Below are 5,204 nucleotides of genomic sequence, written 5' to 3' on the forward strand. Positions count from 1 at the left end.
TATCCAAAAATTTAGAAAATTGCTTATCTAATTTTTGTTTTTGAAAACGTTGAGATTAAGGAAGTGGAGTCAAGAGAATAGGAGGATTGTCAGGAAATGAAATTGCTAGAGGCTTGTCAGTCTCCTTTAGTGTATCATCCTCTTCTTCAACTTTATTCTTGCTTTGGCCATTGTTTTCAGCTGTAAGGGTGGACTTGGTTTCCTTTGATGGTGACCTCTCAATTTCTCTTCCACTTCTAAGTGTGATGGCCTTGCATTGCTCCTTTGGATTTACTTATGTGTTTCTAGGAAAAGTTCCTATTTGTTGGGCATTGATAGTTGTGGCTAGTTGTCCAATTTGCACTTCAATATTCTTTATAGCAGCTCCCATGTTGCTACAATGAGTCTCAATATTGTCCAACTGTGAAGCAGTCTTTTTAAACCTTGCATTTGTCTACTGAACAAAGGAAACCATGGCATTCTCAAGTGACATCTTCTTCTTGCTTGATTGACTATCAAATCTTGGAGGAGGTTGAGGTTGCAACACATTCTTTGTATTTCCATAAGACAAATTCTCATGATTTCGAAGCCCTGGATGGTAGTAATTTGGCATAGGATTACCACGATAATTGTAGTTCCGATTGTTGATGTATTGAACTTGTTCTTGACTCGCTTCATTGCTTGGAACTGTCATACTTGTAGCTACAACATATTCTGCAGTTGGTATCCTTTGGGTTGTCAAAGCTGAAATCTGATGGGATAGAGTAGCAACTTGAGTTGAAAGGGCTGCTAATGGCTCTAATTCATGAATCCCAGCAACTTTCTTAGTCATAGTTCTTTCAGTTGGCCATTGATAGTTGTTTGAGGCCATTTCTTCCAAAAGATAAGTAGCACCCTTAGCTGTCTTTGACATCAAAATTCCACCAGAAGCGGCATCAACTATGGTCTGAGTTTGCTCATTTAACCCATTGTAGAACATCTGTACTTGCAACCAATCCGGCAATCCATGTTGAGGGCAGTTTCAAATCAAATCTTTATATCTTTCACATGCTTCATAGAGTGACTCGAAATCATTTTGTTTGAATTGGCCAATCTCACTCCTGAGTTGGGTTGTTTTTGCAGGTGGAAAGAATTTAGCAAGAAACTTTTCAACCATATCTTGCCAGTTTCTTGCCTTGTCCCTCAAATAGAAAGGAAATAATCTCAGTCTAATCTTGTCTTCAGTAACACCATTAATCTTTACTGTGTCATAAATCTCCAAGAACATCGCCAAATGAATATTGGGATCATCAAGTGGCAATCCACTAAATTGGGCTTGTTGCACCATGCTGATCAAGGCTGGTTTGAGCTCAAAATTATTGGCATTAATGATCTGGCGTCTTATACCCAAGTAGTTGTCATTCACAACTGGGCGTACATAATCATTCAAGGTGCATGGCCGTACATCATATTGTCTGTCATCCATGGCTAGTACTTTCTTCTTTCTTTGTGATCTAAGAGCTCTTTCAATCTCTAGATCAAAAGGAGTAATATCACAAGTTCTAGCACAGTGCATCCAACGTCAAAAACACATCCAAAGGAAAATAATATAAAATAAAATTCGAAATTAAAACCAATATTACTTTGTATCAATATTGGCAAAAATAAGAAGAAATCAATCCTCGGCAACGGCACCAAAAGCTTGATCGGTGCAAAACTGCAAGTGCACAGTATCGTAATTTTATAGTAGAATGATGAGAAGAGTATCGTCCTTAAAGATTAGTAACTTACTTTTGACAAATACTGAAATTATACTAATCTCGACTTTATTTAAAAAAGTCACTAAGATTTTTGTAATTTCGAATTAAAATCAAATTAATTCAAAGAAAATACTCAATGGAAAAGAAAATTATTGTTCAAAGATCAAATCAATGAGAAAGAAAACTTCTAGGAAATCGATTTCACCTAATTCTTCACTATGCTTTACTAATCTAACTAATTTAATTTAATTCTCTCTGTTTGTTAGCAAATCTCCAAGAACATCCAAAAGTGTCTTTCGATAGTCAATTAGAAATTATTCTTGTTCATCATTTTATACAAAAGTATGCAAATTAATAAAGTAAGAAAATAATAAGATCAATGACTTTAATACTACATAGGTTTATACAGGTCTTTCGATCTCTATAATTGCCTATACCAAAATATCCAAGATCTATCATATAATTCTCTCTTTCGATAGCAAATCATAAGATTAAAATCATCTAATTAATAGCCAGTTAATTAGAAGCAATAAGCTTAAAATAAATCAGACAAACATAGAAGAGAATTACTTCAAATTAACATAGAAAAGCAAGCATAGTTTGGAACTAGATTACATCGTTTTCCTATAATAAAGAAAATTTAGTTCATGCTAAAAATTAAATTCAACATAAATGAATTCACCATAATTTTTCTAAGAGAATAATAGAAGAAAATGAACACTAAAAATGCTAATCGCAGTCCGCTGTGTCGTCCCTCGCAAGCCGCAGCGTTTGAAATGAAAAACTTCAAAGAAATGCCCCTGTGAAAAACTCCCCAATTTCATGCTAATGATATGCTTAAATAGGGTAGGTAAGAAACCCTAATGTCTTCATATTCCCGCACACAAAATCACCTAATTTTAGGACTCAACTTAGCAGCCACATACGCACTTCAGACGTTAGAATTTGGAAATTCTTATTAGATACAACTGTCTAGCCCTTTACGATAGCTTTCCAACGCATCAAGAATCGCATCAATCCGATATTGGAGTAGGAAGTTATGATTAAAATACTAAAGTGTGTCCATGTTATCTACTAGCACGTTTTGGACTCTGATCCGAACTACTCTCAAACTCCATCATTATCCTTATTTGAAAAGTCCTACAATCATTGAAAGTTCTTACTTTGTTCCAACGTCTTACTCACTTGAAATTCCTTTGAATTCGAATGGATTTGGACTTGCTCTTTTATAAACTCTGAAATTAAATATAAAAATCTACTCAGGAGTATCTCAAAGTAAATAGAAACTCAATTCAAGAATACACATTAATTTTAATGATTACTATTAACATTTTAGCATTTTAAGTTTAGTAGATTTTAAGTTCAAGTTTGCATAAAAAATGTTAAAATCCTAAAGTTTAACGTTAAGAAGTGATAAAATATATAAAAAATTATGCAAATCATCATAGATTAAAAGAGACGGAGCAGCTTTATTCCTCTCGGAAGTCTAGCAGATTTGGACGACACTTCTTTTGAGTTTTAGACGATTGATGGAAGATGAAGATTGGATGTGAGAAGCAATTTGTTGTGGAAAGGATTGCATGGAACTTTGAATATTTGAAGTTGCCGTAAATGGATGGAATGCTAGTGGAGGGTGATGTCATCGTGTTTTCAAAACTTGAATTAATTCTGGTGTAACCAACCACCCGTAAGGTTCTAACTACTACGAAATCAAGCTCCTCAACTTATGCGGCTGCATAACGTAAGGCTACTATTGGACATATCGAGATTAGAAGAAAAAGTCGGGAGGCTTGAGGCACAATTACAAGCCGGCTGCCATTGCTTCTTTTTATTTGTTTTACACCATATCAATCATGTTTTTAATGACACATGCCACGAGACTTCCAAGGGGAGAAAATAACGGAGCGATCGGGAAATCAAAAATTGATGCTGGCACTTGTGAAAAAGTGAGGTAGCGTGATGCGTGAGGACGTTTTATTGGTTGTTGGCTGCTCGAAAAAAGAAAAGAAAAGAAAAGGCTTTTTTTTTTTAGCTTGGCCTGGCTGCGTCGCTCACACGAAATCGAGAATAAAAATTGGATGGCGGCAGTTTGTTTTATTTTTCTCTTAAAATTTTTATTATTCATTATATTTATAGATAATTAAATTCTCAAATAAAATTAGGAATGAACTTACATATTATATGATATTTTTATTTTATTTTTTATTTATGTATTTAATTTTCAATTACTAAAATTCTTTCATTTTATCATTCTCAATTCATTATTGATGTTTTCTTCTTCGAATAATCATAAAATTTATTCTGTTTATAGATTTAGTCATGCTTTTTCTATTGAATGGATTAACTCTTTGATTATGTTTGGATCAATTATTTATCTATATTGATTTAATTTTTTGCTACAATATCGCTTCCTGAGTATATTATCGTTGTTGGATTTTCTCAACAGTTATAATAATTTACGTATTTTAAAGTGGTGAATGATTTTTCAAATGGTTACATTTGGTTTAATCTTGGTTTATAAATCTATACCTTCCGATTGAAAATTTTGGAAATTGAGTTCTCAATTGAGTTATTCAATGAATTAAGAATAATTAAAATATCGGATTTGTGCAAGGGATTCCCGACGCTTTACTGTTTGTCAAATTTGAGTATTTTTTCCGTTAGTTACTTTGCTTCACTTTAATTTGCATTTAAAATTAATCTTTATTCTCAATTAATCATTTAAAATCTTTCTTTAGTTTCTTTGTTCCTTCTATAATTGTTTTAATTTGTCTCTCTGTGGAATCAACACCCCAAAGCTATGCTACAACAACCGCATTATTCTTTGGGCGTAATCAAATTTTGGTGCCGTTGTCGGGGAGACTGTAGAAGAATTGCTAGATAGGTTTTTATTTCAGCAGTTTGTAAATGCGGTAACTTAGTTCCCTCTTTTAGCTTGCTGCATTATTTTTTTTCTTTTTTTTCATAGTAGTTTTAGCTTTTAGTATTTTGTTACCTTGCATGCAAAGATATAGAGATGCCTTGGGTAGATTTGCTTGTAGTTTGCTAGGATCAGAATCAAATTTTTGTAAATTCTTTGTTTGACAATCCATCTAGTCTCGAAGAAAAGAGTAAACACGAAAATTAATCCATTAGAACTCTTCATGATTACCTCCACCCTACACGCACAGCCACACCATCATGCATCATGTTTCTAGCTAATACTTGCAAACTAGATTTTAAAACATGGTTGATACAGTTACTCCCTACTTTTCATGGCTTGAAAAATGAAAATCCATATGTGCACATTAGGGAGTTTGAGGAAGTAGTTGCGACTTTTCATAGTCAAAATGCAATTGATGACATTGTGAGACTTAAGTTCTTTCCTTTTTCTTTAAAGGATAGAGCTAGGAATTGACTATACTCGCTGAGTCCATGATCTATTAGGTGATGAAATGAGATGACTTAGGTCTTCTTTAATAAATAATTTCTCCAACATAAGACCAA

At 33.4% G+C, this 5,204-nt stretch overlaps 1 non-coding gene across 1 annotated transcript; it reads left to right on the plus strand.

The window, feature by feature from the left end:
- Positions 1-980: 980 nt before the first annotated feature.
- Positions 981-1,087, plus strand: LOC118349146. The gene has a single exon (XR_004802136.1). It is a non-coding gene; the product is annotated as a small nucleolar RNA R71 (small nucleolar RNA).
- The last annotated feature ends 4,117 nt before the right edge of the window (positions 1,088-5,204 follow it).

This window comes from Juglans regia, chromosome 7 (genome assembly GCF_001411555.2).
Source record: "Juglans regia cultivar Chandler chromosome 7, Walnut 2.0, whole genome shotgun sequence".
Lineage (NCBI taxonomy): Eukaryota > Viridiplantae > Streptophyta > Magnoliopsida > Fagales > Juglandaceae > Juglans > Juglans regia.